A 15,381-nucleotide genomic window follows, 5' to 3' on the forward strand; every position below is an offset into this window, starting at 1 on the left:
TTTACACTATTGAATGAGGGTAATCTTTGAGTGTTACAGTAACAATTGTATTTTCTGAAACTTATATGTACAGCTAATTTATGAGAGAAGTCTAGAGACTGAACCTAGCTTATTCAAAAGAAACAACTTAATTAAGGGCTAGTAATATTTTACTGTAATTGACATTGAAACACCTCCCTGACAAATGCTGATTTTTATAGGTTTAATCACAAGATATAATTAACTTGTGATTAATTAGGTTAGGTATGTTTTATCATAATTGAAGGGAAGATATCTGATGTGCTTACTTTTAAGAAAAAATTGAGTTTTCTTAAATGATTCAAGAAAGGCATTTAGGTGAATCAACAAACAGTTCCATATTTGTATTTCTGCTGTTCTACTCCAATCCAAGAGAAGAACATTTGCAGGTGGTGAAATATTATAAGAAGTCATAGAATGCGATTGAAATGTTGCTGTGTGACCTACAACAGCCAACCTATTAGAACAAAGTTCTGGAACTCCAAAGTCAGAGAACTTCAAACGACTTTATTTTGAGAGATCTATGCAGTCACTGTAATCAGAGTAGCAGGGGAATGTTGAAAGATCACATAGATCAGTGGTAAAGAAAAGGAAGCTCAGCAATAGACCCACAGAATATAGTCAATTGACCTCTGACCTTTGCAAAAGTAATAAACATTCAATAAAGAAAAGTGTGTTTTTAACAAATTGTGCTAGAATATCTCTATACTTATATGCAAAAAATGAACTCATACTTAGATCTCATACCCTAAGTTGAAAAATAACTCACTGTAGACCGAAGATAAAAATATAAAATGCAAAGTTATAAAAATTCTAGAAAAAATATAGGAAAAAATTTAGGTACCGGTACATTTGGATTTGGTGACAGGTTTTCAGATATAGCACCAAAAGCATTATATGGAACAAAAAATTGATGTTTTATTGTATTAAAATTTCTGCTTTGTGGAAGTCACTGTTAAGAGAATGAAAAGACAGCAACAGATTAGGAGAAAATATTTGCAAAAGAAAAATCTGATGAAGACATACATCTAAATTATACAAATAAATCTTAAACTTCAACTATAATATAACAATACAATTAAAGAAGCGAATGATCTATTTTATAGACCTTAATAAAGAAGATGTATGGATGAAAAATAAGCCTACAAAAGATGCCTAATATTATTGTCATTAGGAAACACCACATTAAAACGACTATGGCATAGCTATTAGAAATGTCATTACATATTTCTATTGACATATATTTTAGAAAGGCTAAAATTCAAATAACTTACAATATGAACTGTTAGTCAGAATGTGGAACAAGGAGAACTTTGATTTACTGCAGGTGGGAATGCAAAATGGTGCAGTGACTTTGGAAAAGCATATGGCAATGTTTTACAAAATTAAACGTGGTCTGATATGATCTGTGACTCATGCTCTTAGGAACTTGCCCAACTGATTTGAAAACTTATGTCTACACAAAAGTCTGCACATTAATGTTAACAGAAGCTTTATTCCTAATAGCCCCCAAAAGGAAGCAAACAAAATTCAATAGGTGAGTTGATTTCAAGCTGTGTTATATCTATACAATAAATTATGAATCAGTGATAAAAAGAAATGAACTAGTAAGCCATAAAAAGAAATAGTAGATCTTAAATGCATAGTTCTAAGTGAAAGAAGCCAGTCTTTAAAAGGCACATATTGATGTTTCCAATTATATGACATTCTAAAAAATAAAATTATAGGGATGGTAAAAATATGAGTGTTTGCCAAGGTTTCAAGAAGTGAAAAGGTTTGAATAGGTGAAGTATGGGGGAATATTTGGGTGGTGAAACAATTTTTCATGGTGCTCTAACAATGATTTAAGACATTGGACATTTTCCAAAGTTCATATTATATTTATATTAGGAAGAGTGAACCTTGATATATGCAAATAAAAGAAAAGTAGTTTTGAGGCTGGGAATACCAGTAATGAATGTAGAATGTGGCAAATAAATTTAATTGTGTTACAAATGTATGAAAGATTGGAAAATATAAGAGCATTTTTAAACCAATACAGGATTCACAGTAGATGATTGTAATTGCAGATGCAAAAATAATATTAATCATTGCTATTAATTCAAACCCATGTTGAACATCCTACTGAAGGAATGACCATTGTCACTGGGCTTCCTCCACACTGAGAACAGAGCCATATTTATGAACAATTATAAGTATCAGAGACTTACATAAGCTTTTAACTTGCCATCTAATAAATTAATCTTTGTAAACAAAATATTTCCTTAAAAAAAACACAAAAACTATATATTTAAAAATTTCCCCAAGCATTCATAGCTCATCTTTCCTCCAAGATGAAATTGTTTATGTTTTTTTTCCTCAAATGATAATTTCTTCTCAAATAGCTGCACCTATAAAGATTGACTTGATGTTAGTGGTTCTACCAAATTATATTTTAAAACCCTCCAAAAATTTGTCCCAACCTACATGCATTCAAGCATGCACCTGTGTATACATGCCTAAGGTCTTTCTCTGTGCTTCACTTGTCCCTGTTTAAGTGACTACACACATTTGCTTTTATTATCCCATTTCTTTCACTCCTTTCCTTTGGGGAGGGTAAAAAGGTCTCTGACTTCAACTGTCCACCCTCACATTTTGGTGGTGCATGTGGCATTCCTGTAGTTGCTATCACCTATTTATCTGGAAGTTGCCTGGTTGAAAAGATGGGAAGCTTAGAGAAAGAAAAGTAATTTTTCTTTATATATTATTTCTTGTTTCTGAATGTCCTTTTGCTCTTTTCATCTGGCTGAATTTCAGACCTCACTGATGACTCTAAGTTACTTCCCCTCTCATCAGCCTCCCTTCAGTCCTCCACATGGGCTAAGGGCCCTTCTTTATTTCCCTCAGCATTTTGTGATTAGCTTTGTCATTGCATGAATGATGCATTTAATCCTACACTGAATTTTGGCATCAAGTGCATCTCACTCTTAATTGGAGTAAACCATTTAATTTTCTTAACCCTCCATTAGATTGTAATTACCTTGATTTCAGAGCCTACATTGTACTTAATTTTTAAGCCTAACTTGAAAGGCTAACAACCACAAGTGGATCTATGAGAAGTTGCCCCTTGAATTTATACTTTATTTGTCCTGAGTATTCCACAGATGAAAAGTAGAAATATCATTTAAGTGGGATGCACATAGAATGCATTATATTTCCTGCCTTTCTGAAAGCCATAGTTATTAGAAAGGGTGATGTAAAAGAAAATTGGTTGGAACCAAAAGGAGTATAAAATAGCTGTAAGAGGAAGAAACATTTGTTAACAGTAAATCAAGTAGCATTTCTACCTTCCACTTCTGTAACTGCCTTGGTCTCTTCCAATTTACTTAAATGTTACTTATATGACATCACATTTATTCTAAGAAACACAATTAAAACATACTGTTTTATTTAGGAGTATGACTAAGATGTGAATTGTCTATATATATACTTAGAGATGCATCTACTAAGCACCCTACTATATTTTCATGATTTCCACAAATAACAAGTTTACTTTCCTAAGAATATAAACATAGTCTCATTCACAATTGCAACTACATCTACAGGGAAGTTGATTTACCTAATATATGATATCTTGAGAGAGGGGAAAGGTATAGCCTCTTCAGTCTTCAATCTGTTAACATAATGAAAATCATCACATAAAACCCATTTTCATTAGTTAGATGCTGGATCATAAAAGCCTGAAATGTCAGGCAGACTTTTATTATGCATAGATCTTAATCAGCACCAAGCTGTACTGATGAACTTCCATGGATACAAGCAAGAAAGCTGACAGGGGTGTATCCATGTCAGAAAGGATTCAGGCCAGCCAGTGCTGCCTCCTAGAGGTGCCCGCTGTGATACATTCTGGTTTGGGAAAAACCGGCATTGTGACTTCAAAGGTAGACAGAGGCAGGTGTTTGGGGAGGAGGGTTATGTTTATACTTAGACACACAGGAGAAAGAGAGCTTCCAAGACTAAATTCCATCATCCAGTCAGCCAAATACCATCAATCCATAAGTTCAATTATTTTTTGCAGTAAAAAATCTAGATGAATCCATGTACATCTTACTAAAGTATCCTTTGATGAGAAATGCCTCCCTTATCTTCCAGTTAGTAAACCCCATCAGAATTCTGCAAGGAGCTCTGGCCAGCCTTTTCTCACTAATGCCCACTAGGAGGGAAGGAGTGAGTTATAGATTGTATCAAATCTGATTATCTCCCAAAGCTGGACTAGGTCAGTTTATGTTAGTTAGGGTTTTCCAGAGAAATGGAACCAGTGGAAAGTCTTCATCTACATCTGTATCTATACCTGTACCTGTATCTCAATCTCTGTCTCTGTGGAGATTCATTATAAGGAATTGGTCCATGCAATTGGGGAGGCTGAGAAGTCTGAAGGCCTGCCATCTGCCTAATTCATCAAGCCTGAAGGCTTGAGAACCAGGGAACCCATAGTATAAGTCCAAGTCTAAGGGCAGGAGAGAGATAATTCTTGTTTCTGGGTCCAGCTATTGAATTGTTTTTGCATTCTACAAGAAGTAAGCCTGATGTTTCTCTTTCTGTCTCATCAATCCATCAGGAAAACTGTTAGCCCTACCTTCAAAATACAGTAGTCCCTCTCTATATCGCGGTTCACTTATCTCAGCCTCACTGTATTGTGGGATTTTAAAAAATATTATACGTAATTATTTATCACAGATTTTTCACTATATCGTGGGATTTTGCGGTACTGTATATGTGTGTTGTTAAAGTTACATAGGTTTAAGAGTGTAGAATAAATGTAAGGTTCCTACTTCGTGGGGGGTTCTAGAATGTAATACCTGTGATAAGTGAGGGAATACTGTATATTTTAACAGACTGCTTCCAGGTCTCCCTGATCCAGTGATAAGTGCATTGCTTTTTGCAATAATACTTTTAAAATATAGGTCAAATACTTTTCTGCTCAAAATCCTCCAATGGCGTCTAAATGCACTTGGTGGGACAAAGGGTTTCTTTGCCCCAAATATTCATATAATTTTTCACGTTTAATTTTCCCATTGTCTGTGTGTGAATCTGAGTGTGTGTATCCCTCACTAGAATCAACAATATATAAGCACTCTGAGAGTAGAGATTTGTTTTATTTTTGTTTATGTTTTTACTTCTACTGTGACCCTCAGTGCCTAGAACTGCTCCAGGAGCAGAGCACATGTTAAAGTCTCCATGCATATTTGTTCAATAATTGAATGGATTTGGTTTGATATATTAGACTAATTTTATGGATTCAATAATTTCCTTTTCCTCTTACTTATATGTAAAAAGGCTGGAGAAGTGAAGCTTGTCTGACTCAAAAGCATTAGCAATTGTGTTTCCCAAAGCCAAATATATAGCAAAGCTAAATATTAATATATAATGAAGCTAAATATATAGCAAATAAGTACTTATATCTCAAAGCTAAATATATAGCAACTACTGATACCCAGGACAGATCTTCATGGTTTCTGAATTGTTGCACTTCCTAAGTGATGAGAAGAGTGGGCAGTGAAAAGCAGAGAAGGACATGTTCTTTTAGACTTACCTAGTCCTGATAAGATAAGACAATGTTGGAAAATTTGTAAAAGCGCGCGCGCGCGCACACACACACACACACACACACACACACACGAGTCTCAGCAAAGTTGTACCAATTGTCATGTATTTCCAGGGTAAATACAGTGCTAAATGACAATAATACCTATGACATCATATTCTGATTTGGTTGATGGTCCATACCTTACTAACTTTCTCTTGAGTTGAGATATTTTTAAGTTTGCATCCCTGTTGACACCTTGTATTCTGTAGGGTGTAGATTTGGCTCTCAAGACATCCATATGTTACTTACTGTACATGGGTTACGTCATGCAGCCGCGACCTCCGACTTGAGCACTGAACTCTCCGATGGCAGAGAACATTGGGGAAAACGTCTTCACACATGGATTTGTAAAACAAACATATGACCAGAATTTAAGGCACATGTTGAGTATATTTATGTAATATGACTGAGAAAATTCAAAAAGGTGCCTGCCTGCGGATATCTTTAGTTAAGTTTACATAGCAGCAAAAATAAGTCTCCTTCAGAGCAGCCAAGACCGTGTGACTGGTCTGCACTGAAATGTGAGGGGATTTGAAGTCACACCACACAAAATCTGTTGCATTCTCCCCCTGATCAGGATTTGTGTAGGAAGCCATGTGTGACTGGCTGTGCCTTTAAGCTGTTTGGACAACACTTTCCAGCCTGCTCTCTCCCTGGTCACTGCTTGACTAACAGCAGACAGGGCTTCTGGTTAAACAGCAGGTTAATCCTCTTTGTTTGGGCAGGAACTTCATCAGGCTAGAGGTCCTCGGGGAGATTTCTTACAAGACAGCTCTTGCCTCAAGCTGCACACTGCACTCTCTTGTCTGTTCTATTTGGGTTTGTGTCTCAGCCGGTGGCATAAAACTTCACATGCCTTCCCAAGGCTCTCAGGGATGCAATCGATCCATAGTCCTGAGCGAAGGGCTCCTCATATTTGTCTGACTTCCCACTCTGACTGTAGGCTCTGTGTCTCTTTGTGTGGACACTGAGAAGTTCCTGGTTGAAGGCTCTTGATCTGCTATTGGAGAGATGATTGAGAATATGTTAGTTAACAGACCAGGTCAGACAGAATCAATCCCCATGGCATTAAAGAACAAATCAAAAAAGGTCCCTCTTCCAAGTGCACAAATGTTTATGTATCTGACTATCTTTCTCGAATAAGTAGATGAGTAGAAACGTATAAATGTGTGTGCATATGTGTATGCGTATACATATAGACATACACACACTCACTTTGTTAGTTTGTTCTGTGAACAGTATCTCAAGGGTAAAAATGGAGCACTATAACAAAATGGTCAAACTCAATAAGGAGTGACTTAAGTATTGCTATGGACTGAATTGTGGGTTCTCCCCAAATTCATTTGTTGAAACTTAGTCCCCAAGGTGATGGTGTTAGGAGATGGGGCCTCTGAGAGTTGATTAGGTCATGAAGGTGAAGCCCCAATGATGGAATAAGCACCCTTATAAAAGAGACCCCAGAAAACCCCCTAGCCCCTTTCACCATGTGAGTACCCAAAGAGAAGATGCCATCTATGAACCAGAAAGAGACCCTCACCAGACACCAAATTTGCTGGTGTCTTGATCTTGGACTTCAAGCCTCCAGAATCATGAGGAATGCATATCTGCTGTTTATAGGTGCCTGGTCTGTCATAATTCTGTTATAGCCGTTCAAATAGACAAAGACAAACATATGGTAAAGAGAAAGTAAAAAGAAAACAGATAAAATTACAGCAATGATGCAATGATGATCATATCCTTTTTGGGATGTGATATATCTAGTATTGTGGAACAAATTTTCCCTTGAAGGTTGGTGTTCATGCATAATTTTGATTTTAGAAGTAATTGTACCTTCATGATACATGAATTAATTTAATGAGAGGTGTAAGTATTTAAACACCTTGGAAATTAGACAAAAGGAGCTGTGATAAGTAAAATGTAAACACACACACATACATAATAAATTGATCAGGAAAGATTTACAGAACAGGGTGCTGAAAAGCATTTCCTGTTTCCAAACCATCCTTATTTTCATATAATGACCTTAACAATAGTGTGCCTTTTAGAAAGTTATAATTTAAAATAAGTTGGATGTTCCCAAGGCTTTGTTCCAGACAACTTTCCACCCTATATAAGTGTTACGGATCTGTAATGCTAGTCCCTCTGGGTCCACTCTCCAAGGAAACCCATTTCATAGTCAACACAAGATGAGCAGCTGGGTAGTGACTAAAATGTCCATCTATTTGGATTTATTAAAATATTAGAGGGGGTCCTCTTAAAACAGTATCAGGACTCTCAATTCTGTTACATTAGCCCCTGTGTGTGTTTTTCTGCCAATGCCATAATGTTTTGATTACTGTAGCTTTGCAGTATAGTGTGAACTCAGGGAGTGTGATGCCTCCAGCTTTTTCTTCTTTCTTAGGATAGCTTTGACTGACTATTCAGGGTCTTTTATAGTTCCATACAAATTTGAGGGTGTTTTATTTCTGGGAAAAATGTCATTGGGATTTTAATAGGGATTACATTAAATCTGTAGGTAATATGGGCATTTTAACCATGCTAATTTTTTTTGGGGGGGTAAGGTGAACTGAAGGGGGTCAAATGTATAGTAACAGAAGAAAACTATACTTAAGAGTAGTGAGTGTGCAATAAATGTTGAATCGTAACCCTGTATACTTGAAAATTATGTAATGTTATTAACCAAGATTACTCCAATAAATTTAATTAGTAAGAAAATACAGTATTAAGAAAGAAAAAAACTGAACATATCTTGTGGTAATAACTGTCTGTGGTGAAAATATTAAAATACATAATGCACAAATTACTTATAGTTTTTAACATCGATGCAATTGTTTCAACTAAGGTCTGAGTGTTGAAAAACCATTACTTTGGTACTTTACAAAGAGTTCCCAGTTTTATTTTACATAAAATAACATGCTTTTATAGTCTCAGTGGCTTAAATCTATAAATTGGAATTCTCATTTTTTAAATTACATGTTGATTCTTCTTAGTGTCTCCACAGCTACAATAGCTATTCTAAGGTAATTCATTAAAAAAAGAAATGTCTCTTTTTAAAAAAGCAAGTGATTATTTACAATTTTGTTTCCCAGGTAATAGTGCATTCCTTAAAGTTTCATTTTGTAACAAAATAAAAATTAAAAAAATAAAATAAAAAGCCAGTGCATTTCTTTGTCATGTAATTTTCCTATAATATTTCTGTTGTCAGGTGTTGTGTACATTGGCATGGGACCAATGTGGAGAAATGCAGCCATGATAAAAAATTGCAGTAATTCTCTAATCTAAGTATCCTTTGATATGGAACATTTAAAAAAATACAAACAAAAACGAGTGTATTTCTTCTACAGAATTACTGTGAATATGTTACTGTTTTTTGCAACTCCCAAGAGGTTAGCAGGAAGGACCTCCTGACTACCTACACCCCACATCTTCTTCCTGCCCCCTCCATTAGATGTCACTAGCATTAGGTTTCAAATGTTTATGAGATTAAATCGCACCTTGTTGACAGTTTGCATGTCCAACACAGTGGGCTATGCATGCACCACATAGAATTTTGTTCTTGAGTATTGGTTCCAGAATTTCCAGACCCTCCTGAATCTTAGTGTGAATTCACCAGGCAGAGCTTTAACTGCTACACCTGCTCTTCCAAAATAAAACAAAACCTAACAAGATAGGACATTTCCTGAGGGAAAACAAAGCTGATGAGGTAACTGATACCCTTTATGATTCCCTGCAGCCTGTTCCCTTCTGAAACAGCTCCATCCCCGTGAAATCCCAGTTATCCTCACCTTCTCTCATTCTCAAACATCTGCTTTAGTTACACCTTTTGGCTATAGTTGAAGATTCATTTCCAGAGAGCTCCTATTTGGATTTTGTTTTTTTAAGCTCCTCCAGGCCAGTCTGCATTAGAATCCTCTGGAAAACTTGTTAAGACTGAGTGCTGGTCTCAGCCCAGAGTTTTTAATTCTGCAGGTCTAGCACAAGGTCAAGGGTTTACATTTCTACCGAGTTCTAATGCTGCTGGTTCAGGGATTGTTCTTGGAGAACCAAAACTCCACACTGCCTGGGAACCCTGACCCTATGGATTTACAAGGTACTTAAAACTTGCTCTTTGACAATTATGGAATTGAAAAAAAAATTTTTTTTTTTCTTACTGTATTTATAGTAGACCCCTGGCTGGTTTGGCTCAGTGGATTGAGCGTCGGCCTGCGAGCTAAGGGTCGCTGGTTCGATCTTCCAGTCAGGGCACATCAGAGAAGGAAAACTCTGACTCCAAAAAACCTCCGCTGCCTTGCAGCATACCTCTTCAGGGGAAAGGCTAAGGGAGTAAACCCCGACAGAAAATCCGGAGCCGGAGTCCCTAAGGCGGTTTGACGTTGTAGTCAACACCGGCAACTCCTGCGGCGCACCTGAAGCCAAGCTGTATTGACTCCGTCTTTCCCTTGGATCCTTCAGCTGCGAAGAGAGGGGGAGTCTGCTGCATGGGCAACAGCAGACCCTCCATGTCATCCTGCCCAGGCTCTGTAGCTTCAGCTTCACTGGAGAGGACACTCCAGCATCATCGCAAGATGTCGATTCAACACGGGAGGAGACAGATACCGTGTCACTCCCGAGTCGGACTGCACAGCCATTCTCGGCGGTGCAGATAGACTCTTAAGAAGCTACACCATCGTCTCTCGAGACGGACGGCTGCCGACGACGATTTATAGTAGGTACATTCCTAATTGTTATGATTTACATCTAATATAAAGCATGGGTCACAAACATGTTTTGTACATGAGAAAGGTGGGGATATAATGGAATAGGTAGTCTCAAGATACAGTAAGAAGTTACAAAAGTGTTTGCCCCTTGGACTTCATGATTAGTACTCTCTTCTAAAGAAATAACCAGGTACATAAATAAAGATATACATGAAATGTAGAAGGATGTTGATCCCATCAATGTTTACAGAGTGAAAAATCAAAACAGTCTAAATATCTCACAGGAAATGAGCACATAGATTTTTTTAAAATTTTATTAAATGTATTGGGGTGATATTGGTTAATGAAAATATATAGCTCTCAAGTATACAATTCTATAATACATCATCTGTATATTGCCTCAATGTTCACCACCTAAATTCAGAACTCCTTTTATCACCATATATTTGACTCCTTTTCCCGTTGATACCACCCTCCCCCCTTTTCCCTCTGGTGACCACTATACTATTGAGTTTTTGTTTGTTTCTCTTATTTGTTCATTTGTTAATTTCAGTTTTATCCTTAATTTAGATAAATTCTTAAGAAAGAATACACTAAAACCTTTTAATTTAAATGCAATTCTAGAAAAATATGTCCATCAAAATGTCTCTGAAAGAAACAATGATTTTAAGAGAGTGCCATTTTCAACAACATAAATCAAACATTTAAAAATTTAAGTCTCTTAAATTTTAGGATGAAGTTCCACTTTCTTGCCTACCTTCTTTGAGGAGCAATGCCCTCCAAGAAAGTGCTGAATGGTGCCAGGTACTAACAAAGAAAACACAAAAGATGTCTGTGTCTTCCCATATTCATTTGAGACATGCCAGTGCTCTGCCTCCAGGCTCGTGGTGCCAGAAGCTTTCCCTGGGCCGTCCTTTCTCTCTCTCCTCTCTGGTAATGGCTTCAGGATGAAGCGGGTACATGATGGCATTCATCACAGGAGCTAGAATCATTGCTTGATTCAAAACATTTAAGACATATATATAATAAATCAGATTTTTATCCTCTGCAAGTATTAAATACAGATGTAGAGTATGCCTATGAATTTTTTTTTTATTAAAAAGTCTCTCACCAGTCTGTCACTTTAATTAAATAAAGCCTATTTGGAATTAATCAAGGCACAAAGAATTTATATCCCAAATCCAGATTAATTAAAAGCCCAGAGCTTGGAAAACAGATTGTATATAAAGACAAAATAAATCAATCCAAATGTGATATTTATGAATATGGACTGTTGGTGAGAAAAATATAAATAATTTAGACGGAGTAATATATATCTGATAGATGATAGGATTATTTTATATTATAGAATGTATTTACATGCAAATCTGAACCCACGTTTTGAATTAAGATTTCTATTTTTAACATTTATTGTTCATTACAGAGTGATGATCGCTCTTCCTGGCTAATCCCCTCACAAATCCCAAAGCTTTTAACTACTTGCTCAAATACATCAGGAAAGTGAGTCCAACATGGAATCATCTCTCTTTCTGCCAAGTTTGGTTTAATCTTACTCAGCATTACCCTTATCTTCCCAAATGGATCTCTGCCTAAGACCTTATCAAGTGTCATTATGGCCAGCTCCTGCCCAGAATTCAAACTTGAGGTTATTAGCTTTTCACCAAATTAAAAAAAAAAAAATAGTCCTTAGCTACATTTTAAATGGGAACATAATTAAAATATTTGATTATCTTTAAAGCTCAAAAAAGTATGATTACTAATTCACATATGGAAATGTCCTGTCCGTACACACACACACACACACACACACACACACACACACACATTTATTTGACATCTTATCTGATTCTCACGACAGCTCTACAAATTTGAGCTCAGGTATTCTGACTATAACTCTTAAGATTTATTCTACTGCTCTCAATTAGAATGGACTAAGTCTCTTAATTATTTGGAATTCTGTCTCACTTGGCAAAAATTTTGGCTGCGAAGAAATTCTCAAGAGATGTAGGTTCTCCTCCTCCTCTTTCACATTTCCTTTTTCCCTTCTTTTACTCTTCCTCCTATTTCTTCTCAACCTCCCCAATTTTCTTCTTGTTTTTATTTTTCTGCCCTATTTCAGGAAGAAAATAATACCATGAGAAAAAAAATGTGTATTTTATCATTATACAAAATAAAAATAAATTGAAAATGAGTACTGGATATAAAGTGACATTTGTATCAGTTGGAGAAAGGATGATTTATTTAGGAGAGATTATGAAAGTCTACTTAGGCAACATAGGGAGATGCTTGCCAAATACAACTTTCAAATCTAAATTTCAAGAATATTGATGAACACCATAAATGTTGTTTAGGGAAATATAAAAGAACATCTATGATGCAGTGTCTTGGAATTCCTTAAAAAGCCAGATACTATAGAACCAATGACCCAAAGATTTAACCTTAGCAAATAACCACAAGTCACTTGATTGCACACATTGACACACATGCAGACACAGCGGCATGCATTAACACACATGGACACACACAAAGGTATATAGCATACTTATAAAAAATGTAGTGTTCAAAAGAGATCCTGACATATGTTGTGCTAGCTTATATTGTTATTATTATTATTATTATTATTATTTTAAAAAAGTGAATAATTTCTTTAAGGCATTTAATTATAACATTTAAGTCACCTGAATACTTGAAGTATTTTTTCCCAATAGATATTGATGTCTTAATGGTCTCACTTTTCTAACAGTTTTAGATTGTTAATTTAAGTAAAATGTTACTATTGTCACATGTAGAAACAGACCCAATTATTTCTAGCTATAGTAAAACAGCAAAATAAAGAGGTTTTTTTGTAAAATTACATATATGTAATTGTTATGGAATCCTAACAACCAATTACTCATACTTTAAAATACTAATGAGTTTGACAGTGTGCATATATCTGTTTGAAATGGTGCAGGTGATAATAATTGCATGCCTAGATTAAAATAAAACTCCATAGCTGAAAATACTACATGATATCAAAAGTTCAGAAATAACAGAAGTAAAACTAGTGAGTTATTAAAAGTAGAAATTAGTAGAAGTTTATTTTGTATACACCAAAAACACATTTTGAAAACCTGGAGCACTGAAACCAAACAAATGACATGAAGCTTGAGGGTGTATTGTTATAAAGCATATCATGTAGTGAGCACATAGTGACTTTTACTCCTCAGAGTAACTGGTTATAACATTAGAATTGTTGTAAATTATAGGGAATTGGTCAGTGGGTACCTCATGCCAACCTTGGGAAATAGTAAGTTTTGTCTGTGATCTCCAGAGGCATAAACAAAAAAATGACCCAGGTCAAGTTCATCTTGCAAAATAAGCTAAATTACACTGCTTGTCTGACTAAACTGGTTTTGTCAGCTCAGAATTTTCAAGGCTGATTTCCATTTGTTTTTGATTTTCGCAGTGGCATGCAAATTCATGTTGCAAAGCCATCACCAAAATGATGAAATTGCTATTCTTCTAGAAGTAATGGGAAACCCTGGAGAATCCACACTTTCAATTTAATCCTTGATCAATGACAAGTGCTAAAAAATAATTGACATGAGGTTGGTAGCATTTATAAATGAAAGATATATTTTTAGCAGAAAAAAGTTTTTATGCTTTCGTTTGTGGATATATAAAAAAACAATGGCCATTTATTTGAAGTTATGAACCTATAAAGCATTTTTGGGCCTATACTGGTCAATCATTTCTAATTTTGTTGAATTATTATGTTTCAGGTTCTCCTGTAGACTTGAGATGTATAGTGATGAAATGATACATTTCTTATGTTCTATAGTTTATCTTCGTCCCTGGCTGGTATGGCTCAGTGGATTGAGTGTCGGCTTGCGAGCTAAGGGTCGCTGGTTCGATCTTCCAGTCAGGGCACATCAGAGAAGGAAAACTCTGACTCCAAAAAACCTCTGCTGCCTTGCGGCATACCTCTTCAGGGGAAAGGCTAAGGGAGTAAACCCCGACAGAAAATCCGGAGCCGGAGTCCCTAAGGCGGTTTGACGTTGTAGTCAACACCGGCAACTCCTGCGGCGCACCTGAAGCCAAGCTGTATTGACTCCGTCTTTCCCTTGGACCCTTCAGCTGCGAAGAGAGGGGGGGGTCTGCTGCATGGGCAACAGCAGACCCTCCATATCACCCTGCCCAGGCTCTGTAGCTTCAGCTTCACTGGAGAGGACACTCCAGCGTCATCGCAAGATGTCGATTTAACACGGGAGGAGACAGATACCGTGTCACTCCCGAGTCGGACTGCACAGCCATTCTCGGCGGTGCAGATAGACTCTTAAGAAGCTACACCATTGTCTCTCGAGACGGACGGCTGCCGACGACGATAGTTTATCTTTTCCTGAGAAAATCTCACCACCATCTGAAAACAAAACAACACAAAACAAACAAAAAAAAAATTCCCTAGTGTTAGACGGTGATGATAGAAGGAAGGGAATTAGGCAGAACAATGGCTATAGTGGTGATGATGTGTGATAAGGTGTTTTTTTCAAAATGAGGTAACATTGGAGGGCTTTTCAGAGGAGGTGGTCCCTCAAAATCAAACCATAAGGTAAATATAGAAATGTTCTCATTTCTTTTAGTACTATCATCATTAATATTCTTGATTTTTCCAATGAACACTTTCTTCACTTTTTTAACTTTCTAAGTACTGTTTCCTCTTCACTTTCCTATAAAATACACACTTAAGAGAACTAATCTTAGTAGATTGTCTATGTAGTCACAGTAATCTAGCATAGACATTCTGAGGTTTTAAATACTTTGGGAGAAGAGGGTGGCAAATGGAATTAATTTTTTAAGAAGAGAAAATATAAAAATAAACACCTCCTACTTACCAGAATTTCCCTCAGGTGTTCAATGATACTGTTGTGTTACTGTTCAATCTGTCTAAAAATGTAAAGACCTTTGGTGCAGCAGCATGTTGCTCGTTTTTCACTGAATGAACTTCATAATTACCAGTGCCTACACACACATACACAGGCACACACATAGTGTCTAATG

The sequence above is a fragment of the Furipterus horrens genome, unplaced genomic scaffold (assembly GCF_987537825.1).
Source record: "Furipterus horrens unplaced genomic scaffold, mFurHor1.1.pri manual_scaffold_2, whole genome shotgun sequence".
NCBI classification, from domain to species: Eukaryota; Metazoa; Chordata; class Mammalia; order Chiroptera; family Furipteridae; genus Furipterus; species Furipterus horrens.